At 37.7% G+C, this 26,305-nt stretch overlaps 1 protein-coding gene and 1 long non-coding RNA gene across 2 annotated transcripts in view; one reads left to right on the plus strand and one right to left on the minus strand.

Moving 5' to 3' along the window:
- The window catches only part of LOC120359801, a 90,528-nt gene extending 84,189 nt beyond the window's left edge, over nt 1-6,339 (plus strand). The window contains exon 3 of the long non-coding RNA XR_005576581.1: nt 3,604-6,339. This is a non-coding gene — a long non-coding RNA (uncharacterized LOC120359801). The remainder of the gene's footprint in view (nt 1-3,603) is intronic.
- LOC105204055 (MAP/microtubule affinity-regulating kinase 3) overlaps nt 1-26,305 on the minus strand; it is a 282,108-nt gene that overhangs the window by 138,141 nt on the left and 117,662 nt on the right. The gene's annotated exons all lie outside the window — the stretch shown is intronic.

The raw sequence follows: 26,305 nt of genomic DNA on the forward strand, positions 1-26,305 counted from the left end.
AAGGCATTAACAAAAAAAGCTTCCTTTTTATGCTATTCACTCTCTGACATTATTCATACAGACGGAAAGTTACAAGGCCACTCCCCCGTAAAGAGTTAAAAATTCGATACCGCACGTAGAATCCCTTGACGTTATCTACCCCTATTTCCGATATGAAAACCACGAGAACGAGATACTCCGCACGAACGATGAGAATCACGACAGAGACAGAAAAAGAGAGAGAAAGAGAGAGTTTCGGGACCACTGTCGCGGTCCAGGGAGGGTGACGGCGTTTGTGACAGCATCTTCCGACACTGATTAATGACGCGCGGAGTCAACGGCTAATGCCGTAGGGTGCGTCTCTCTCGTCTCTCGTCTCTTCGTCTCTCCGTCTTTCCCCCTTGACATTTTTCAATCGGTCTGCACCGTCCACGATGGTTTCGCCACAGCATGCCCTGAAATTCGGGACGCAACCCATAGTCGCCGTCGATCCGGCCGCTTTATTAAATCCGCATGTGAGAGTTGTCAGACTATCATTAGGATTTGTAATATGTAATCGTAAAATGGAGGCATTGATCATCGAGAATTTATAAAAGATACAGTAATCGTTGCTACGCTATGCGATTAAAATTAATAATACAATTAATATGAAATAGGATATATAATATTTAGATTTCAAGAATAATCAGCTTTCAAGCAAAGAGCAAGAAAAAAGATAGAAATTTATACTTTATATTATATTTATATTCATTTAGCACTATATGTATTAACTCTTTACAATACTTAATAGTATATATATTAATTGTAATTTAAAATCGAATTATAATACAAAAATTGATTATTGCGTATTTTATTAAATCTATGAATTCATACTGAAATCATCAGTTCATTGATTTTTATACTTTATGATTTATTAATATTCGTTGCTTAAATAATTTTTTGTTATTTTGATCTCTTTTATAAAGATGCAATTAGCTAATACGTTGACTATTAACAGTAAATTATAGCTGATGCACGAGATATATTTATATTCAATTTTATTTTTTAATATAAAAAATTAATAAAAGATCAATTTTACATTTTTATTAAAAGTATCAAATCAAATATTTATTTTAATTAAAAAACTTTATTTTGATTTAAAAATATTTATAATAAAATTTATATACGTAATAATATAATATTTTTCCATTTTGTATCTTTCGAAAAAAGTAAAATTGTAATATCAATAAATCAAAGTAAGATTAAAAGAGTTCACGTTCTCAGCGTCAAGTTAATCCTTTTTCATTTATTAAAATCGTAAATCTTTTTTATTTACATATATAAATATAAATATCAATTAAAATAGAGTATATTTTCATTAAATTACAATTCAATAACAGGATTAGAGTAATTCTTTTAATTACATCAAGTTAAAGTTAACTTATAAAATTTAGTTACGTCAAGATTAAATTAATTAAAATTGAATTAAAAATTAATTTTGAAAAGTAATTTTCATGTTAAATTAGAAATTCGTAAGTTTTAAAGTTAGATCACTCAAAGCGATTATAACATGAATTATCAAAACAAATTTAACATTTTAATTGTAAATTAAGTTTATATGAAACATAAAAAAGTATTTTTTTAATGTTTTTTTCCTTTTACATAGATAAATATTTACTTAAGAAAAAAGATAATAAATTAAAATTCAATGTTTTAAAAATAACTAGTTACAGTTAAAAATTAAATCATTTAAGATTAACTTCGAATGTTATAAATTTTTTAATAACTTATTTAACTTTTAGCTTGTTAATTAACTGCTACCCAATTCTGTCAAATAATAACGTATATTACATATATTATATTATTCGATACACTCTCAAGAAATATGCAAAATTGATAATTATTCTTAGACAATGTTTAATGAGTTTACAGAATTAGTCGTGAAACTACAATATAGCAAACTTAATAATAATTCATCGAAAGTGATTCGGCAAACGCGAAGTACCTACGCATCCATAAGATGCCCGTCGCGCATTTATTTTGATACGTAAAATATTTCGTAGCGTGTGTGTGTATGTGTGTGTGTGTGTGTGTGTGTGTGTGTGTATGTGTGTGGTACGCAGTGCTCGGCGCCCGGCGCACATTGTTTACGTCGACGCTTGCGCGCGGTCGCTCTCGGTCATTACGTCGACGAAACTCAAGCTGGCAGGCAGTACCGCACGCTACATCGTATGTCGTAGCATCATCCCTTTAAATACGATCATTTTCCACGTTAACTATAAACAGCAATTATCCGCCGGGAGGCTGTACTAACTCTCTCGATTAGCGATTTGGTATTTCGAGGCAACGTGGAAGCGCACGATGAGACCCATGCAGGTATAACAGCTTGAAACAGGGATTTATCGAACTAAAATGGGGAATTAGAATAAAAAAATTATGCCACTTTGTACCTGTAAGCAAATAATTATTTCCTTAACGCTGATTCGTCGCCGAACACGCAGCGCTTTGATAAAACATGCGTTGCCGGACGAGGTGATTTCAGTAACGCGGAGAGCCGTGATGTAGCAACAGTTTGTAATAGTACTAATCACTTTAATGTCCGTATTCATTTCTCAAATCTCAGATCCTAGTCTGTCTTTGTTTCGCATTCTACATTTTACCATATACGAGACAAAGACAGACCGAGATCTGAGATTTGAGAAACGACTCTGAGTACGGATCTTAAATGGGAGATGTACGGGGCATACGTTTTTCAACGCCTTAAAATCGCGACAGTGACGCCGTACGCAACGCTCAGCGTAACTTACATCCTGTTTACGTACATAAGTCACCTCGTTTACATTCGCGCAACGAGAACCGAGCCGACACGGCAGGCAGACGCGCGAGTCACTCTGATCACTCGTGAAAAGACGATTCGATTTCTTTTTTTACAAACGTTACTCGTCAATAAAATGTGGGATACGTTTTCCAATGGACTTTTGGTTGTTAGCTGAAAACGAATCTGATAGCGAAATTGACGTTATCATGTATTTTGCAGCTACAATTGTTTTTTTCAATTTGATTTAAAGCTATCTTTTGCCTATAATATGAATCTATTACACTTATATTATTTAATACGGTACGATTTGAGTGCAGTTTTCATCGACGAAAGGTCCGTCGGAAAACATTTTCTAAAAAAGCGCGCGACTGTGTTATCGCACGGCATCGGGATGAAGTTGCCGCCGACGCGACGATACTTTCGATTAGCGTCGCCAACTTCACTTCCTAAGTGGGACGCCGCGGATCGAGTCCGCGCCGGCCGGTACCGCTGACGCTGTGACGCATTAAATTAGTGAATATAGTCATAATTATCGAGTAAGTCAAAGTCCTGTTGATATTTGCAGCCGCGTGTAATATAAATTCGGCATCATTCACTCGGCATCATTCGACAAAACATTCAAATCCGCGAGAATCGTTCGATCGAGACTTGCCGCACGAACAGTTGACAAAGCGAAGCTCGTATCTTCGAATGCTTTGCATTCTGTGAATAATCCTCGTCACCGTTAACGCGCTTATTCAACTGCTTATCATAATGCATTTGTATGTATTACAACACAAGACTGCATTTGTCTGAAATCACGAGCGTATGTTGTTTATTGTTTGCAGTATGAAAAGTGGGGTTAGGAGCAACAGGTACACGGGCGCGGCAGATCACGAGTGAAATTGATCGCATGACTTTTGGAATCTCTCCGTCGCTGCAAGATTCGTCGATTACGTTAATTCGCGAAGGAATCGTAGTCTCGAGTGCTCGTTACTCTTACGCAATGAAATGCGTATCGCGTATACGCCGGGTGTGCCGTACAAGTATCGCGCGATAGTAAACTTCGTGTTCGCGAGTGAATGTGTGTGTGTGTGTGTGTGAGTGCAACGAGGAAATCTGGCAGGACGACGACGAGGCTGCATCATCGGGCGACGACGGAGCGCAATCACGAGGTAAATATAACCTAATTTATTATTTGCGATGTTAATCGTTTATTTTCTCGTCTATTTAAACATGCCTGTGTCCGAATGATTTGAAAATGAGAACTTTTAATTGTGATACTTTTAACGACTTATTTAAAAACATGATTATTTTCAAAGAACGCTCGATAATCGTTTCATTAAATATTTATTTCAAGGCGAATGAAAAATTCAAAGCGCGCAATAATAATTTTCTAAAAATATTATTGATTTCGTGTGCTTTAATAATTTGGTTCTGTGTGTTAACATTTCAGTATGTGGCTTGCATCGCACTCCGCTCTGTTGCGCATCGTATCGGTGAGTCTATTTTTGATTTTGATCTAGGATAATGGATCTACGAAGTTTGCAGTAGAAATTATTTTACATGATTACAGAATAGAAATATAACGTTTCTTAAATTCATTATCCTAAAATAATTAAGCTAAATAACTTATTTTTTACTTTAAGCTGCTTAAAAGAAAACAGAATAACGCGAGCTCCGATAACAAAGTATTTATTATCGCGAAAAACCAGAAAAACTTGGAATTAATTTTTTATTGTTGAAAATCATGGATTTTTCGTACAATTTTATTGATTTTGGTAAAAGTATGTTTGGAAAACTTTACTTTACAAAAATTCTATCTCTCTTTTTTTTACAAAATTGTTTCTTTGATCATTTTTCTTAATAATGTAAAATCTCGATTAGCAATAAATATGGCATACACATTTACATACATTTTCTTGCGACTCGCGTTTTTATAGAAAAATGAGTGACAATAGACATTACATCGTTCTAAATTGGTATTGTGTATGTTTAGTAATCTTTTTTTTTTTAATTCTTTACTTCGGTGAGTTAGATTCGTGCGGACAGATATGCCATATTTTGTTCATATTATTTCTTTTTATTAGTCTCAAATTTCATATTTAAAACTTAAGTGACTTTTCTTTATTCATGTTTATGATTAAAGAATTTTAAAAGGTATAATTAAAAAAAAATTACTTCAAAGTTATATTAAAAAGTTATCTAATTTTGTTTGAAGTTTTGATTAAAACTCCTAAAAAATCCAGGAATTTTCATTCAATTTTTTTACACAATTTGAGTGAACACCCTGAATAAATATTTCGTCGCAGAATAGAAGAAAAATACAATATAAATAAAGCGACAGATGTGATCGATTCTCGAACAAGGTTAAGATAATTTCTGTAGAAAGTTTAAGATAATTTCTATATTATATACTATATTTTCTGTATTTTATTTAATAATTAATAATTAATCGTGAAGAATGGATTTGAATTCACGCGAGAAGGTTTCATATAATTCTAATAATTAGCAGAAATGAGAATAATTAGCAAATATTTTTTGTTAATCATTATCGTAAACTGCTAACAGACTATAACTAGGGCTTACTGTCCCTACACGGAAAGAATAATTTCACTGATCTAAAAATTGCTGGATATGAAAATAATTGTATTGGACTATCAGAATAATTATGACAGATACTCAAGCATGATAAGCTGCAAAAAATTTCGACATTTCACCAACTAAATAGTTTGGTCTAACATAATTATTTTGAAGGCTTAACAAAATTATTTTCAAATCTGCATCCAGTTAAATTTTTAGATACTTTAGCAAAACTATTTTTTTCCATGTAGTATATATAAAAACATTGCGAACACTTGGCACTTCTTATAAAGTCTAGTCAATGCGAGATACTTGTGTCGATTAGTCAATATCATTTGATTTATATATCTGGCGAAAGAGTCCGTCGGATAATCCATCCGCTCTTCGTTACGCCGTAATTCCATCAAGCTCCCCCAATTAATCCGTTCGATGCGTATAGCATGAAATGCAAATTGGCGAGCTTGGGCGCACTTTCGGACTTAATTGTCGTCGCCGGAAATGCCCGCTTAAGCGAATCTGGTATTTATATTGCCGATAAACGGGGAATGCATATTAAAACATGCAAATCGACTAGATAAAAATTCGGGTCGCTCCCCCACGCTGTTAAACGGCCGGAATGCTGAGCCACGGAGATTTCAGGGATTTCGGACAGAAGGGTGCTCACGGCCGGAGTTTTGAACGATCGCGAGTTCGTGCTTTACTGGCTGTTTCGAAGAAAGGGAATATATATCGCGTCGCTGCTGCTGATGCAAACGATTCGACATGAAATTCCGACGGTAACACGCCACGTGCATTCCTGTCACGCGTGTCGGCTTCCCTAACAAAGCGAGGGGTTGCGGCCGGGCATATGCGGGTAAATCAAAATTTCGCATCTCCTACGCGATCGGATCTGCGTCGGTATCGTTTTGCATTATCTATACCGTTATTTCCCTTGAATTTCGAAACGCTACGCAATGAATAATCGAGAATCGGTTTCTAGAGTAACAATATAAACGATAATAGTAACGATCAAATAAATATTCATTATATATTTCGATGATGAATAATTTTATTTCAAATTACATCGTTGAGAGAGAATATTTGATATATCTCGTATAACCCTCTGTGGTTCAACATTTTTTCGCTTTTTTAATCCAATTGGATTACTGGTGCTTGACAGTGTTTTTGGAAAGATTTTTGGACTGTAAAAAAATCTAAAAAATTCTAACACTTTTCCAACATTCCATAATACGATTTTACAATTATTTAAATCAAAATGTTTTTTTTTACTTTTTTTATACGTGTCCGAATTTGAGGCAAAATAATTAAAAATTGAAAATTTACCTGGGTCTTCATATTTTCGATTAAATCACGAAGAGATAAAGTTAATGAATATTCGGAAATCCGTCTCTAAAGTAACAATAAACGACGTAAACAATAATAATAATGATAAAATTAATATTAATAATATATATAAATAATTAATTATTTTATTTTAAAATTACGTCGATGAATTTCGTTTTTATCATTATTATCGTTTTTTTTCGCTGCTTTCTTAATTCAAAGTCACTGGTGCCTAGTAGTATTTTTGATGAAAGAATTTTCGATTTTTAAAAAATCTGAAAAATGTCTGATACACTTCCAGAATACGATTTTACAATTGTTTAATTCAAAACGTCTTTTACTGTTTTTCTATGTTTCCGAATTTGAGGCAGAATAATTTAAAATCAAAAATTTGCCTGAGTCTTTAAATCCCCGGTTGAACCACTGAGAATTAATATACGGATAACGTTTTACGATACATTTCTCGCTCTTTCCTCCCAACGTCTTATGATTCCGAGAAGTTGCGTCGGTTGTCTGAGATACACTCTGTATATCATGAACAGCGTGTTATTAATGCTAGTGGAGATACAAGGAATACAAATAATACGAACGCAGCGGGTGCTACCACGTCACTCTTCCCCATCGCGATTTTTCAGGATCTTGATTGAGGCATTAGCGCGCGGGGACAGAGCGTCGTTTTTCCGATACCGCGTCGCACCAGGAATTATAGCAATTCCGAGATAAACAGCCACCTCGCGGCAGAAATTGCCTTGACGACGACGTCGCAAATCGCGGAGCGTCTTCATAATTCCACGTCGCGTCGATCATTCACGCGATCTGTCATCGCTGATTATCGTCGTTCCTCCTTTTCTCTGTCTTTCTCCCGCCGCGCCGTTGCCACCGTCATTTTTTTTTATCCGCGAATGGATTTCTCCGTCGAATCACGTTCGTATTGTCTCGCGACGGACAACCATGTTGTCAGAATTTTCCGATGATCGAACAATAGAGCTTTCGCAATCTCTTCGCTCGCGTCGAAGCGAGAAAATCTCCAGGTGGCTGGAGAATCCAGAATTTCCAGATGGCCCTCGATCATCGATCGTATCGCCACGGAAACCTATTCATCTCGTTTATCCTTTCCTCGAGCTCAAATAAACTGGCGTTTGTGACGTTTGATTTTTATCGATACTATTGACTCGGAGAGAATTTAATAAATATTGTAATACATTCAGTTAGAAATATTATTAAACGATTAAAACTTTTGCGGTTGAATGGCATGAGATATTCTAAGCGTAGCAAAATATAAATTCATTAATTATTAGGTATATAATCGTAATTATCGAAGCTCGTAAAGATTACGTTGTATGAAGGGGCGCGAGGTCTCTGAATAAAAAGATCTCTCTCTCTCTTTCTCTCTCTTTCCCCCTGGGTTTTATGCAAATAACATTTCGTTCTCGCTTCTTACGATCGCAGCAATTCGATTGTTTAGCATATCAAAAGATGGTTCATGTAAATTGCTTTTCGTGAAAACTCGACGCTTTCACTTTCGTTCGCATAACGTTCGCTCGTGCACGCTGGAAGCGAAAGTGTTAATTCTTTATGAGTAACCCCATACCATTCATAATTCATAATTAATGACCGCGGTGCCTGTATTCGCAGTATCGTATTATGTTTTGCCGTTGCTCAAATAGGACTTGAGCCCGGAGGATAATGTGTATTGTATTGTTATTATTATCGTTATTATTATGGCGAATTTTTTACGCCGCCCGCCGTGCAATCGCAACCTAGTCGCAATAAAGTAGACTGCCGGCGGACGCGTAGGTGTTCGAACGCAACGAAATAATGATGATTGATCCCTGGAAAGGTTTCACCGTTATAGTACGGACCGGTTCGTTCGACACGTACAGGCTCCCATCGCAGTGTTATTTAGACTAATGCCTCCTTGGCTTGGCGTGCCTATTCGTCCCACTAGATTAGGATTATTCATGGGAAATCGCGTCGTCAAAAACTCGATCGAGCAACTTTTTCAATTCGTAAAATGATTCGTAAAAATCCACCGATACGTTCTTTGATTTTTTTTTTTTTTTAATTAAATTTAGTTTTCACATATAACAGGACAGAGATTCGCGAAGTAGCGTACATCCATTTATTCGTTCGTGCAGCATGTACAATGTATCTGACGCTCAGTTTGATGGATTGACAGTCGGAGCGCGTTATTAGGGGAACGAAAGAAGACGTTGAGATGCTATGTATCCAGCCCGCGTCTATTCGGAAAAGAGCACGCTTGTATTCATTTATCAAATTTAACGTGAGAGCTTGCAGCAATTTATATTAATCATTCTTTTATTGTTAAATAATTGAATTACTGTATCGAAAGAAGCAAAAATTAAACATCAGTTAATACTAAGAGAAAAAACTTTTTCCTTTGGCATCTCATCCTCTTCGAAATGATCTTCGAGAGCTTCGATGATTGTTCAATAAATTCGCAATTGAAGCATTTTATGCAACGAACAACTATTTCGATGAAAATATGAATGGCATTTGACTAAAAATGTATTACATTTTCAAAATAATGAAAAAATTGTTTGAAAGTAATATAAAAAATTTGCCTGTGTAATTTTTTATCTGAATAAAAATATTTTAATAAGAAGTATAAATGTGCTCTAAATAGAAATTTATTAAGAAATAGTGACAAAGAAAGATCTAAATTGTTTATGTAAGTATTCAAGATAATTTATGTAAAGTCTTTTTGCGATGAAAAGTTAATTGTTTCATAAATAAACAAAATTTATTTATTTATTTACAGAACTAAGCTCAAAATTGCAGTAAAATTTTGCAAAACACAATTCAATTACACGATTTCTTTTAACATCATAACAAATAAAATATTTAAAAAAAATTTTTTTTTCTCAACATATTTACCTTTTCTTTTATGTGTTCATTATAAAATATTTTTAATGTATACATTTCTATATTTTAAATTGCTTTTTGTATAATTTCCGTGATTTTAATCAGTTTTATACTTTGTTGCTCATCATTTTTTTACAACATTTTTATATAATTTTTTGCACGGTTAATAACATCCGTGTAAAAAGAGACCCAAAATATACAAAGAAAACATTGAGGTTTTTATCATTATTTTTTAAATTTATTTTTATAAGATTATAATAGTAAAAAGTAACAAATAAAATAATTAAATTATAAAAAAAACATATTGTTTAATAAAAATAAAATGTCATATATGGCTTCCATTTATATATCGTTTTAAAGTAATAACACATTTGTAAAAATGTGTAATACATTCTTAAGATTCAAAGAAGTAACATTGATAATCAAGAAATAAAATACCCTGTGTTTTATTCCTCTAAACGTTAGCGTCTATACGAGTTTCGAGTTATCTAAATTCCATTATGGATGTCACTAGGAAGTCGTCGAGTTAAAAACGGTCGTCATTCTTCATTTTTTTTTGTCACAGCATAACATTTCTCCATTACTCCCACCGAGCTTCTATGTTCGGGAAATGATGCCTGACGTTCCGCTCGAATCAAAACGCTCGAAACGCCTTTATTTACGATCATCCACGCGCCTCCGCCATTCAGCGAGTTCAAAGAAGAGCTCAAAGAGACGCGCGAAGTGGCTTCTAATGCTCGGCTTAATGTTCGTCGCGATTAGAGGAGCTGCGGCGGCAGCGCCCGTTAGATTCTCATCATCGGCACCACGTCTCGTCCGCGACGAACGAGCCGCGTTCCCGCGTCGTCGTGAGAAGAGCTTAACGGTATACAAGCAGCGCTGGATTTATATATAAGGTTGTACAAAGGCCCTCATGCTTATGCGAAGTCGAGTTTTCCGAAACATGCGACAGGTCCGTAATCGCTAAATGATACTTGATTTACTTGGAAATGAATGAAGACAGTTTCTAAACTGTTTCCAGTTACATTTATAATAGTAATAAAAGCATGTTCTCATCCACTGTTAAATTTCTATTAGTGTCTACTCAATTTGAGTTATTTTTAATCATTCTTCTAAGTCGTCATCGCTCCTGCTTCCCATACAGCACAGCATAGAGAAAGCATCGCAAAATATTGCTATTCAATGTTTTAGCAACATTAAGTAATGGTAAAATATTTCTGAAGCGGACGTTTTATTGTTGCTGCAATATTGCTAAATTATTGTAGCAATATTTTGCAATGTTTTTGTTAGTCTGTGCAGTACGGATTATAACGTTGTTAATTTAAATAAAACAATGAAGTTAAACAAATTAACTACAAAAATGTTAAATTTGACTCAAATTTAATTTATCATTTACTAGGTACATACGTTAATATGGACTTTACTTACTTTGAAACTAAGTAATTTAATCACAGAAATGATCAGATTACAAGTTGTTTTTTTAATTACATATTTTCTATTAAAAAATAATAAATTTCAACACACAAAAGTTATAAAATAATAAAATGTTATTTATATCAAGGAAATGATTTAAATTTGATTCTTTTAATATTCACCAGTGTACGAGATCGAAGTATTTGTCTGTGATCACGAACTTTATAACGCAATAGATACACTAAAAAAAAAATTGGTATCAAATCAATGATTCATTATTTCATATATAAGCAAATTATGTCTGTTTAAGATTATCAAATTCTTTCAAAAAGATTTGATATCCTTGCTTATATATAAAATAATAAATTGTCGATTCGATGCTAATTTTTTTCTGTGTACGTAAATTGTTAATTAATCTATCAATCGATCGCGTGATTTCGAGCGTGATCTCACTTAAATGCGGCCCTGTATATACGTGCGCCACGAAGACGCACTCTAATTGGAACGCTGGCGCCACGGCGCTCGGACTCGCGTCTCTCTTACCGCGTCTCGACGCGGAAGAAATCCGACGACGACGGACGGATCTCTTCGACGAAATCGCCGGCGCGGCGTTTTTCCGCTTGCCATTGCCGTTTCTCTAGCCGACCGACACCGATCTTTCAAGGGGATACCGCTCTCGTGCGCCGCGGATTATTTACAAGGCTCGTCGCCTTTACATCACCGCGTTCCTCCCTCGCGTATATTTTTAACCCCCCGTCGACGAGCAATATGGCGTAATAGATAACTGTCACGATAGCTCATCTCGGAATTTTTCGTGTTATTAGAACGGCGCCGCTAATCGCCCGTGACTTGTCGTTTTATCAGTGCGAGAGGAGACGCTTCTCTTTCGTTTTGTGAAACCATAATATTTCTTCGCTATTTCCATCGTATACCCAAGCCTTCCAGCTTTCCCATATTTTGTCTGTGGAATGAATGCGTCTAAGTATACGGAGCATACACGTTTGCTCGCATGTAATTGTACGATCTGATATTAGGGAAACTACGATTTTTTTTTTATACATATTTTGGAAGTAAATTGAAGTAGGTTTCAAGTATTTCGAATAATTGATTCGTATCGCGAGCTAGCTCGGTCGCAAGAAGCTTTCGTGAAGGCAACGGATCCCTCCCAATTTCTCGAGGGTCACTCGAGAACGACGGGCAACGTACTTGTGCATCGGCGAGGATAAGCGGAACGGGAGATATCTCGGCGGGAATCGAGAGCACGGTCGTGTATCAGTGGAAACGGTCCTCGTTGGAGCGCCGAGTCGGGGAGCGGATTCGTGCGGTTTGCGCGCGTTCGGTGAAGAAGTTTGCATTCGGAGTAGGCAGGTATAACTCCCGGGAGCGGAGCCTATTTTGTATAACCAGTTCCGCCGAGGCAGAGATTTACGATCGTAGCCATCTTTCCTGCCGAGACCTCCGCAAGCCCCGGCTCCTCTCCCGGTTCACCGGAATCGGCTGACTCGCTCGCTCGCTCGCTCGTCCGCCCGTCGCCGATGAAACTAGCGAGAATCGCGAACGACTTAGCGTTGCGTGAAACTCGCGTGAGATTTTCTACCGAACGAACGATCGACGCGATCGATCGGACCGCTCGATCGAAGATTTCGTTAATGTTAACGAAATCTTTGTAACCAAACACGAAGGATTTTGTTCAAGTTTCTAAAAAATTGGCTTGATACGAATCTGAAAATAATTGTGTTAAATAATTATAAAATTATTATAAAAAATGTTCAAGCGTGATGAGCAAGAAAGTTTTGACTTTCCAGCGGCCATCTTGCGCATCCAATTATTACATAATTATTTTGACAATGATGTTATAAAGTTATTTTTATAGATCTCAAAATAAATTTTTAGATACTTTAGCAAAACCGTTCTTTCCGTGTAGATGTCTAAGAACATTCGTTTTCGCAACGCAATTTCGAAGTCGAAGTTTAATCTTTTTGTTTTTAGCGCTTAATATTCATAATTAATATTCACAATTAATATGCATAATTGAAAAAAAAATGTGTAGGTGAAAGAAACGATTTTCGTGAAACGATATATTGTATTGTAGATTAATTTACGAAAAATTATATTCTAAAATTAAATGTAACTGGTTGAAGGCTCGGGATACACGCCCGAGGGCTGCATTCTGCAGCGGCGCGGCGTGTCGGGCGTTGGAGCTACGCATCACGCGGAACAGATGCACAGATGCGCAGTATGCAATTTATTATCTCGCGCTAAGTTATTTCGAAAATTGCCATTGCTGTCGGGGGCAACAACTATTTCGCCAACGCAACGTGATTTATCACCATCTGACGTACTCGATAAAAGCGTATTCTATATGTATCGTTTCACTATATATCTCTCAGCGCGGTGAAAGAACATTAAAACTAGCGAAGTCAGAACGGAAAACGACCTATCGACGAATAAACGATCTCCTTTAATTTATGAGTGTAAGGCGATTAAAACTGATGGCACATTATATTTACATTTCTAAAAAAATAAAAAAGCCTAATATTACTTTGCGTAATCACGCGGAGATAAACATAGATTCCACGGTCATTCGCTGATGAGTCTCTATTCAATGATGCACCTTGCGCTGCGGTAAAATCGCTATACGGTAATCGAGCCGTTTCCTTCGAGAAGATGAAGAGGAGAACGGCACTGCAGCCGCGATCGGTCGGCGCGCGGAAATAATTACTAGCCTAATCGGTAATCGGTGATCATCGAGAACGGAGCCGGGGCGAGTGATGGTGGGAGGGGGAGGGGGGGGGACGGCAGGACAGCAGAGGAGGAGAAGAGACCGCCGTTGCGATAGACTTTGTCGTTAAAGTTTAACCGCAATAATTGCCAATATTATTTATTGATCGAATAAACGCCGGCCCCTTTGACGGAGGAAGTCGAGCGCGTTATGAATCATTTACCCGCGCGCCGTCTTTTTTACGACTCTCCTTTCCCCGATACTTTCTAAAACCGGGTCGGCCTCGAACGGGAGAAATTACCTAAGGGAATTCGTCGTAATGACTAGTTACAAGGCGCTGCCTCCCAGGTTTACGAATGTCGGATGTCGTTTGATCGCCGCACGAGCGTCCGCCAATGTTTTACCTCGTTGTGCCAATCCCTCGCCGTATCGCAGAAATCGAGAGCAATTCTCCGCTTATGACGGATTTTGCAACATTTCTCCTTTTCCTTCGGCTGGAAAATTCATAAAACGATTTGATTGGTGCAATTAGTACTTTTAACAGCTTATTGTTGCAAACGAAAGTTCGATGCAGTACGTATTGTATTCAATCGTGATTGCGATGAATAATGCTCCTTTACGCTGAGAAAAAAATGCTGTAATCAAAACGTGGTTTGATTCGATTAAACGTCGAATGGCGAATTGTCATTAATATACGTAGTTGATTCAACTATATTTGTACTTTTAATCTTTTGTTTCATTGATACTGGTATTGAATTAATAAAATATTTCCACTGAACTGATGCTATTGATTCAACAACATTTTTTCTCTGGCTAGAGATAGGATTGCAATGTCTCGTACAAAGACGCAAAAGACGGAGAGTTTTACACATTGTATTCCGCCTACATTTTTGCTTTACTATTGCTCGTCTTCTACGCGATATTTCTCTGGCAATAATCCGCTCGGCGATAAATTGCGATTCCCCCTTATCTTTCGTACATTTGACGTCGAATGCGACGGGATTCTGCGGACTCTGGGGATTTCAGCCGTTGGATAGTCTCGGATTACTATTGCTAAACGGACTTGGCATCGCGTGTCCGTCTCCTTTCGTAATCCCGTTCAATTGAACCACCTACCGACAGTTAACACAACGAGTCCGAATGCGTTTCGCGTAGTTTAAGGTTTAAGGTCAGGAGTGACGAGGGGTTGTGTGGCTCGCCCGGCAAACAGCCCTGGTTTCGTTCACAGTAGGCGTCGTAACGTAATACTCGCAAGGGTCTCCTCTGCTCAGTGTCTCCCAATTTCATTTTCATTATCCGAAAGCCTTAATTCGCATACCGCTGTAGAGAGACAGTTTGCTCTTCGTTATTCCGAAATTTGGCAATTTATTTTAAAATATCGTTGGAGGTACACGGATCTTTCTTTTTTTTAAACAAAAAAATTGAGTTTTTCAAAAATTTCATAGGAATCATCGGAATGTATAAAAAAATGATTTTGCTCAAGTACATAAACATTTAGCTGAGATCTAAAAATAATTGTGTTGGACCATCAAAATAATTATGACGGATATTCAAACATGATAAGCAAGGCTGCAAACAATTTTGACATTCCAGCAGTCAGTTCGAGAGTCCAACAATAATTATTTTGATGGCCTGACAAAATTATTTTTAGATTTGTATCCAGGTAAATTTTTAGATACTTTAGCAAAGCCATTCTTTACATGTAAATGCAAATTTTGAGGAAGGTTGATAGGTCGAGCGATTTAACATCGTCCTAAGCGGTTGTTCGTTTTTACTGCATCCGAAATCTGCATCTCTCGTCGCAGACCGCAGAAGGAACCACAAAGCCGTAAAGTGTCGCGCGGGCGCGACGCGTCCGAGATACTTGCGCGTCGTGTCCAATTTCGTAACTCACCTTACTCCCCGCAAAACGTTTCGAGGACAAAACGACACGCGGCTTTCGTGCGGCTCGTTTATCGTAATTCGGCCGGCTTGAGAACCACCGTTGGTATGCCGCAGGCAGTAGCTATGGGTCCAGCACAGGGCAGTAAAGGGCAGTAAAGCATAAATCCCCCTCCCCCTTCTTTCTGCCGTGACTGCCACCAAAAGCGGGGAGCTTTAATTTTACTCCGACGTTTTAGTGCGGCGGTGGGTAGTGCGCACGCGGGTCGTTTGAACGGTGCACCATCGTTCCCCTCTGATCCCTGTTGATTGTCTAATTATCGTAGACCGTAGATGCCCACGCGCGCGCGCGACCATGCGGACGATTAACATGAAGAGCCGACGAAGTAGCCACGAAACGAAACTGGATGTAAGGCCGACGGTAAACGAGTGGAATCCAGTCTCTATAGGGCGGGTTAAAGGCGAGAGCTCACGTCAAATTTGCATTTACTTACGCCCGAAAGCGGAACGTGCCTGGACACAGAGCGAATTGGAAAGTATACGTGTGCATTGCCACGCTCAAAACGAAAAGGAAGTTCTTGATTAGCTTAGCTGTAGGTCCGGAACTGTTTTCTCTTCGAATTATATTATTCTTTTAAAAATTTCTCAACTTGTATCTGAGCAGAAGATAGTTACATGAAAAGAACAGTTTTAATAAAGCATCCAAAAATTTTGCTAGATATATTGAGGGAAAAATTATTAAATTTTAATAAATATTTATTCAAATAATATTAATAAAATATTTACTAAATATAAATACTATATATATTTTGTACAAGAATCACTAATTTAAGTATTCCATTTTTTCTTATAGAATAAATATGTATGTACCTTGAGTAAATATTTCATTAATACTATTTAAATAAATATTTATTAAAATTTATGAATTTTTTTTTTATCAGTTCACAGATCTGAAAATAATTTTATTAAACCATCAAAATAATTATGAAGGATACTCAAGTGTAATGAACAATGTTGTAAAAAAGTTTCAACACTTTAGCAACCAGCTCGAGCGTCTTACATAACTATTTTGACGGTTTGACATAGTTACTTTCAGATCTGCAGCCAGCTAAATTTTTTAGATAATTTAGCAAAATTATTGTCTCCTGTACATTCGAAATTGTGCAGAATCAAATAATTCAAGAAATTATTATAAATTTGTAAAAATTGTAAAAATACGCGAATGTATAATAAATAAGATACCGAGAAAAAATTTTGTAAAGATACTAAAATATTTAGTCCAATACATTCAACTAAACATTGGGTTGAATAATTATTTAGTTGTACAAAAAAAGTATAATTTATTCATGTCAATCATTAATATTTTTTAAATCAAGGATTAACAAAACTAATTCAATATTTAGTTGAACGTATCGGATTAAATGTTTTAGTTTTTCAACAAATTTTTTTCTGAGTGTAGAAAAGAAAAAAAGAAAAGTGACTACATTTTTAGTTCTGAAAAATATTAATCTGATATATCTTTTAGATTAATTTTTGTGTAATTATTATCATCTCCGATCATAATGAGATTAACTCGGCACATTAGAAACGTTTTTCGTGTTGACACGCTCGTTTTTGTAAAAAATATCGATTGCCTTAAATAATATCTCATTATCTCAAAGAGGAATTATGGCTTCGCGAATAATAATAGTTAGTGAAGCCCCGCGTTTGCTACTGCACTTGGGAGACGCGCGGTAATTCCATACCGTTCGCGAAGAGGACGATCGATGTTTGAATTTAAACGATGTTACAGCAAGTCGACCGAGCCGTTCGCCGTAATTGCCGCGCCGATGTTACGTACGGCTAATGGCGGTATAGACGCGCAGCGGCACGCCATTCCGCGAAATTAAGTTACTTATTATTCCTAATAATGTTATATCAAGACGGCGCGCAAGGATAAACATAGCTCGGGTGGACACGCACGCTTATCCGGGTCTCGATCGTCCCCGATCGTTATCGGCGATCTTAAGCGCAAGAGCCGCAATTAACCGACCGATGCCGGGCACGTTCCAAAATAATGTTTACCGTCCAGGCGACGTAGGAACGAGAAAATTCTCGCCAGTATCGTCGCTATTACCCGATAAATTTCAAAGTCTTTGCCTATTTTGTCAGCAACATTTACAGACGATTGAAAATAAAAATAAAAAAATATCCAATAAAAATCGAAGAAGAATTTACGCAAAAAAAAAAGAAAAAATAGTAAGATATTAATTGGAAAATAAGCGCAAACTTTTGATGTACGGTAATTCTTCCGCGGAAAGTGGGCAGGTAGAGAAAGGAGGCAGATAGGTATTATTAATTTTCAAGCGGCAAAGGGGGCACGGAATATATTCGTAGTTTCGTCGTTTCTTGGTAAAGCATTGCTCGACAGCCGTTCTTAATTACCGCCGGTATCCCGAGGGACAGGAGGTAGCCGGCAGTAAATAACAGGGATGCTGCCGTTGCTCCGCTTGTACGATCCCACGGTCGCACGTGCGACAAACCGGCCTATCTCACGACCGGGGTCTACCCACTTGCTACACGCGTACGTAGACGAGCGGCCTGCATGCTCGCCCAGTTAGGTTATCCACGGTACATCGTAGTTAACACTCCGGTTCTCTCTATCCGGGATATAACTCCGGCCGCCGAAGCCAATAAAATCGTCGTTTATTTAATCGCGCGTCGATCCTCCGTTCCGCCACCCACGTAGCACGCCGTCCTCAACCCTTTAACCCTCCTCAGTCCTTTTTCAATAGTTGGCTGAAATTACTTTACATTCGATATTGTTCGAGAGGAGAAAAATGAACGCGACAGAGATTCTATAACTTAATAGCGCACCCTTTTTATTAATTTTAATAAAATCTTCAGTGCCAAATTTACAAGGGGAGATCCAGGTATGTAACTCACGGATTGCGGAAAGTTCGCTATTATGATATAGAAGTTAATGACGTAAAAGTAATATGCACACGGAAAGAATAGTTTTGCTAAAGTATTTAAAAATTTAGTTGGATACAGATCTGAAAATAATTTTGTTAGGCCATTAAAATAATTATGTTGGACTCTCAAACTGTGAATTGCTAGAATATTAAAATTTTTTGCAGCGTTGCTTATCACGTTTGAACTTTCATCATAATTCTTTTGATGGACCAATAAAATTATTTTTAGATGTGTATTCAACTAAATGTTTAGATACTTCACCAAAATCGTTTTTTTCATGTAACATTTAGGAGCCAATGGATCAACGGAACACAATTTTCTTCTGACTGACTCACACTATTTCGTTTTTCCTTAATATTTATTTTTTTCGTGTACTTAATTTGCTTTATAATTCTACAAAATAAATATATTTAAAAAAATGTTTTAAATAAAAATAATTATTTGAAAAAATCAAAATACATTAAATTGTTTCTTCAATATATATTGTTTAATATAATAAAAACTGCGAGCTAGAAAGTTAGCACTACGGTTAAACTGATTCCGTGAAACTTCAACTATTTGCTATAATGTTGTACAGTCAGTCTAAACTTTAAAATTTTGTAACTGTCTTTGATCCATTGGCATCTGAATGTTATCTTTACGAACATCAAATTCTAATATTAAAATTTCCAAAATCCGCAAAATATATATACCTGAATCTTGTTAGTCGCTCAATTAAATTAATAATCAAGTTGATATTTCAAACTAGCGTGTTTAATTTTGCGATAATTAGGGAGTGTCAGGCATATCCGTTGCTCGTAAGGAAAACAGCGGGACGAGCGGATAGATATTCTCGTTACGTTACGTACGTGTCAGAAGCACGACTTTTCTCCGGTCGACGCGATCCCCAGCGTGAAAGTTAGTCGAGATACGATGTAGGATGCGTTCATATGTGAGGAGCGTGCAGAATGCTCGTGCAATGTCGACCCGGTCTGACCCAGCGAGAGAAAGAGAAAAAGAGAGAGAGAGAGAAGTAAGAGCCTCCGTGTTGGGTTTTCAACATCCTGCTCGGTCCGACGCAATGCATCTGCCGCAATGTGCCGTCGGATGCCGTTTCGCGGATCGGTCACTGCCGCGAGCGAAGATCCTATGAATTTTTCTGCTAAGCCTTTCGAGTTAACGAAGACAAAGTGAGGCATATTCCGTACACTTGTGCCGGACTACAGCGGAAACGGCGGAATTACTGCGGACCATATTAAGCGGGGATCCTCGCAATCCTCTCTTACTCTCGTGACCAGCATCTCTGAACGCGCGCGGCACTTACAGATTTATCAAATTACGAGATATTTATGAAGATAGGCAATTTCCAATTTTTAAGATGAAAATTGCACGGAAAATCGACGCATTAGCTCCGCTGTTCTGATAGATTCTAAGTACTTGGATGTCAAACCTACACGTGCGTGCAGAAAATTGCGCGCGATCTTAACGAGATGGCCGAGCGCCGAGCGCGTCGAGCGATCGGAGGAAAAGCGCGTTGATCGGTGTCAAGGTGGTGGGCGTCTTGTGGGTATATATAAAATCGATGCACGTCGACCGGCACTAATCGACAATCGTTTGAAAGGATGTATCGCGCGCAGCCGCCGCGCCGCCTCGAGAGGAGTAGAATCTTTCACTTTCACCGTGGTTGCTCCGAACCCGAGAGCGCCTCGCCCATCAAACAGTTGTGTAACTATCCCCCGCGACCTGGTTCCCATAACTGTTCCAAGTACAACCGAGGAGCATCCAGAAGCGATCGGAGGGTTGCGCGGAATGTACGTGACCTATCAAAATCCCGCGCACGCGGAAAGAGAGTCAGCAGCACGTCGCTCGCGGCTTCAACATACTTTGATCACGAATAAATTGGCCAAGTTTTAAGAGGAGTTACTGCTACGCGCGTGGCACACTCGAAACCTCTTTCCTTCTTTTTTTTCTTCAAACGCTCGACGACGCACGAAAACATCTGGTCGCGAGGGAAACGGCCGCCGGAGTGAATACGATACTCCGGATGCTGCGCGCGTTAATTCGTATGCATAGCGCACTAATCGCGAATGGACTTACATAACGGGTCCTTCTTACGTGCCGGGTACTTAACCGCTAACCAGCGTAAAGTGTGCTCCGCGTCTGGGAACTTTATTGCATCTTTCCGCGAACGACGATTCGAATGTCTATCTCGGCCGGCGTCGGGGGCTATCCCGCGCCGCGTCGGTATAAAATTACTAATGTCGAGTAAGGAAACCGCTCGTGGAAACCCTCCGCGTTTGTTGTACAATACGTGACTTCATTATCTTTTCGCGCTCGCGCGCTTTCACTGGTGCGAAAGCAAGGTGTTGCGCAATTTTACTTAGGCCCATTTCAAGATCATAATGTAAGCCCGATGCGGCGATTGAAAAGTGAATTACCTCGCTACCTAGCGCGCGTTCGTTCTCCGGAGTTGTGTCTCAAATAAAACCCGAATGTCCCGTAATAACGCGGAGGCGAATGGTGGCATGCCGTTTGATAATTTTGGTTCTTATTACACTCCTAATCGCCTCGGAAATACACGCGGCACGTCGGCGGGCTTTATGTTCGCGTGAGTACTCAATTAGTATTATAGAGCTATGAGCAACCGTACGCCCGCGAAACGCGTATGTGTGAGGTAGCATATTCGCCGTGCTTAATGTTTCAAAATTTCCTCCCATTTGCTCATTATAGAAATTTCCCATCGACGGAATTACGAGAGGCAGTAAAGATGTATGATCGATCGAGCTGAGAAAAAAGTAACGCGGTAAAAAAAAAGATTTTTTACAACTACTTGTAAGAAATTCACCGATTCAGCAGATCTCTAGCCGTAACGTACACTGAAAAAAAAATGGAAAGAACGATTTTGTTGAAAGATAAGAAAATAATTATGTAAGGTTATCAAATCGTCCTTTCTTTGATTATTTGAATAATCTAACATAATTATTTTCACTTCTATTTCAACAAAATCGTTCATTTAGGATAAGGAGTCAATGTTAAGTTCTATGTTAAAATCACTTTTTTATGTTAGCAAAGTTTTATAATTTAATAAAATTAGCGATTATCATCATTTGTTAAAATAACGCAGCAAATTTGTTAACAGCAAGACAACTTTCTGCGAGAATCAATCCAATATATGGATTAAAATTTTTAACGAAACTGCTAGCTAAGATTGGCGCATACTTTCGCTACTGTAATGAAGAAAACTTGTTACGTTAGCAATTTTCATTGTAGCAAAGAACTAATTGCTCTAACAATTCATTCATTACTTTCAAACATAATTTCTTTGTTAAACTATCAAAGCTCCTTAGTTGTAGATGTTGAACTTGCGCAGCAAACTATAGCTTTGCTGAATCATTTAATCTATTTTTTTTCCATGTACTTATATTAAAAATGTCGAACTTTATAATTAAACGGTTAATCTGCGCCGTTGCAATGTTTACACTAGAAAAAAGATACAGTTATTAAAATAAATCTTTATTTAAATACAGCGAAATAAAATTTTATTACTAGCAAATAAACCGATTAATAAAAAAAACAAGATATGCAATATTTCAGAAATATATGTTTCATCACAATCAAATTATTTTATAACCAAATATAAAAGATAACATCATAAGTTTATGCCTACATGTAAACTTTACAACAGCTTAATTTTTAATAACATCTTTATAAGTTTTATCAATCGTGCTTTTAATAGCGTTGCCAAATTTTTCGTTAATTCTTTCGTTATTTCTTTAGTTCGTCAAAAGTCATCTTTAATTCATAAGCATACTTTCCTCAGCATATTTTTTATTTGTATACGAAAAAAACTACATGATGAATAACTGAGAAAAAGATACTTAAATATTTATTTGTGAGATAGAAATTTATTTCTCTGAAATAAATCTTTATTTAAATTAAGCAAGATAAAATTTTGTTCTTAGCAAAGAAACCAATTAATAAGAAAAATAAGCTATATTTCACAGAAATGTATATCTCGTTATCAAAATCAAACTTTTTACAACCAATAAATATCAAAGAAAATGTCACAGGTATCATTTGTTTGCTAATTAGATTTTTTTTCTCACTGTGGAGTTTAATTTTTGTAAAGACACACAAGTAGGTATGTTCTAATTATTCATTTAATTTTTATGTACATTTGTATAATCATTTTAAAAAGTAACGTGATCGGTCACTTAATGCATTTGTCACGAGATGTCACATATAAAACTCCCATTTAAACTTTGATTTTCTTAGAAACCACGATCGATTGATTTGAAATTTTAATCTAACATTAACTTTGCTTTAAATAATATAATATGCTACATAATTTTTGAGCAGATTAAAGCATTTGAATTTTTCGACCATACCTCCTCGGCCACATGTTCACCGTTTTTCTGTCATTAATCCGCCGCTACGACTTTTATTCTCTTTTACCGCGCGACGGTCGCAACACAACCGTCGAGGGCACACAAGAAACTCAATGCCGCTGATAGCTACTTGTTGCAGAACAGTCGTGATTTGCACCTACCACGCGAGGATGAAATTGCAATTATTTGAACAGCACTCAAGCCCGCGTTTCATCGATCGAGCGAGCAAAATCGACGGTGGTCGACATGGAGTTTTGTGTATTGCCGGGCGTGTGCGCGGGGAAGGGGGAGCATGCAGGCACCGTGTAATTCCGGCGGCATAAAACGCGAAACTCTGCTCTCATTAAAACAGGGCTCCGCCGCGGAAATTTCAGCCACCACCGCGCCGCGACGACGACGGGATCGATCGGTATCGGCCGCCCGCGCGCCTCTCCACGCCTCCCATCCGAGAAACATTCGCTCGCTGGTAATTGGGCCGTAAGTCTTGCGCAAGTATCAGCCGAGATATTGTAGTTACGACGACGGCGGTGGCGGCGACGACAGAGCGAGCTCCCCGGACACCTTAAACCGATCTGTCGCAAACGCGGGAGATAAGGTTGGCAAAAAGCAAAGTTGCAGTTTTGCTCTACAATACTTTTACGATCCGACGCACGCGGTTTCTCAACCCGTCGCCGCGCCGCGGCGGGAGTCGCAAAGGGAAGCGCATTTTTCGGGAGGAACGTGGTAATTTGTTGAAACGGAGGCAGTGGAATACAATGTAAAAACGACGCGCCGCGCCGCATCGCAACGCAATTCGCGGGAAAGCAACGCAATTTTGTGTAACGCCGCGCGGTCGCTGCATCGCGCCGGCTGCCGTCAAATATTATTCCGCATGAAAACAACATTTACATCTCAAATTAATCGAATGTAACCGCGTTAGAGAAATCGTCGGAGTGTGTAACGAGTTTTTTCAGTACCCTGTTAAAATCGTCGCAATCCCCTCGTGACGTGCATGCACGCGCGGCGAGATGTTATTACGAAAATAACGAGCCCTTTTAACCGCCGTCCCGTCGTCCCGTCCAATTTCAGCTACAAGACCGCGTGGGTCGTTTGGCACAATACCGACATTTCGACTCGTAATAATGTACGTAATTCCCGCTGCACCTCTCTTCCGGAGAGGAAAGTTTCACTTTGCCTTGCCTCACCACTTTTTTTTTCCAGCGGATCCTTATCCTCGTGCTCTCCCACGCGCAATAAATAACCGCCTGCAAAATCGTTTTGTCGAGAACGCACGTTATTCCGCGCAATTATGCGAGCGTTATCGCTACCATTGCTCCGCGGAATTTGCTTATCCACGAGGAAATCGATAAAAATTCGTCACTAACGAGTCACTTTGCTTATCGCTGATTGCAGGTTGTCAAATTTTAGTCACTGCGGTAAACGGCAATCTTTTTAATTTCTATGAGGTTTAATAAAGCTCGTCTTTTATCTAGGTATACAACGATAAAAAGTAATCGTGTTTTCTTTTTAATAACATAATCATGATATTTAAATAAAGGACTCATATCAATAAGATTATATTGTTCGATAAAAATGCGACGCAAACGATTGCGCTTAGATAATTTGAAATTATTTGGATAAATATAAAATAAATTATACTTAAACGAATCTTAAGTAAGATAAAGATGATTTAATTTAAAATTTTTTTAGGCAAAAGATGAATTATATATTTTATCTAAATAATTTTAATATATAGTTTTCATAATTTAGTTAAAAAATAAAATTAAGCAAGCTTTTTCTTTTCCATTTAGACAATTGATTACATAATTTTATACACTTGAAAAAAAATTTTTAAAAAACTAAAATATTTAGTCCAATACATACAACTAAATATTGGATTGATTTAATTTAGTTGTACAAAAAATATAATTTATTCAAGTGTTACCATTAAAAGTTTTTAAATCGAGAATTAACTAAATCAATTCAATATTTAAGTTGAACGTATCGGACTATATATATTTTAGTTTCTCGATGAATTTCTCTTTCAGTGAATAAATAAACACGACGAATACCGTGTCTAAATAAACCAATATTTACGGCAACGTTACATCTAGCGTTGCTTCTTCATCATTTACTCAATCATTTAGAGCCTTCATCTTTCAATTATTTTTACAAAATAAATTCCACTAAGAACTGAAACAAGATTTCCCTATTAAGGATGCGACGTGGGCTAACGATTTTCCAAAGTTTGCGAAGGAGCCGACATTGAATGGCCTCCCACCTCGTAACTCATCCGCTCGCGTAAGGTCAGGGGGTCGCACTCTCGGGGCGCGTCCGAAACTCCGGCAGTTACCGAGACCGCTGTCGACATAAATTGCGTCGACCTTCGCCGCGAACGGCGAGAATTTTAAGCTTCAGGCATCGAGTATACTCGCCGTACTTGGTTAATCGTCATACTCAGCAGTTACATTATCCAATATACGCTTAATTGGCCGCTGATTAACACTGAGGCATGATGAATGCCGTTGTTATCTCGACTCTCATATCTACCATAGACCCTTCGTCGCGTCTTTGCGAGAGAAACGTGGGCGGGTATGGAAATAACGGACAGGAATGTAACAAAGGACAACTGTAATATTCCAGATAATCCGAACACTTAGTTACTGCGTATGTGTGTAGTAAGATAAGATTAAGTTCGTGTTCTACAATAACAGAAACGTGACGGACAGTTAGAATAGTCGGCAAATGCGTTATCGACGCTAAAAGTAAAGTGTGTCCGGATTGAAAGTTTTTTACTTCTTTATCCCAGAGATAAGTATTTCAGCTCTGATGGTGATTTCAATGGCGAGTTGCTTTCGCTGAAGCGACCTCGGCAGCTCGATCGTTAAGATCGAGAAGGCAACAACGTTGCTTCGAGAACGCGAAGACCGATTAGATTTATGGTTTGGCAGTGGCAATTCGCCAAGACGTTTTCGCAGCGCATGTCGGCCGATGGTTATAGGGTAAAAGGAAGATACCGCGGGAGAAAGACCGGTCTTTTCCGTGGAGGGTATCTCCGATGGATCCCGGGAAAATAGAAGATACTGGGATGAAGCTCTCGTGCGGCGAACGATCGAGGTTAGGTCGGCGTTAATCGTCTAATTTGAAGTTATCGAGATTGAATTTTTAAACTCTTAGGTTCTCTGAAATTTTACATTTTCTTAAGGAAATTGGAGGATCAGGTTGCTCGAAAATCATATTTGATTTTGACAGTTTTTTTATGACAAACTGAACAAAGGTGAAAGCAAAATTTTAAGGAATATTTATACAACTTATCAAAAATAAAAAAATATATTTTAGTAGTTCGATCAGGGCAAATTTTACCTAGAAGTCTTCAGCAAGCTTGTCACTATTAGATAAATCTTTAAAAAAATGGATTGAATAAAAATTAACAAAAAATTG

The sequence above is a fragment of the Solenopsis invicta genome, chromosome 16 (assembly GCF_016802725.1).
Source record: "Solenopsis invicta isolate M01_SB chromosome 16, UNIL_Sinv_3.0, whole genome shotgun sequence".
NCBI classification, from domain to species: Eukaryota; Metazoa; Arthropoda; class Insecta; order Hymenoptera; family Formicidae; genus Solenopsis; species Solenopsis invicta.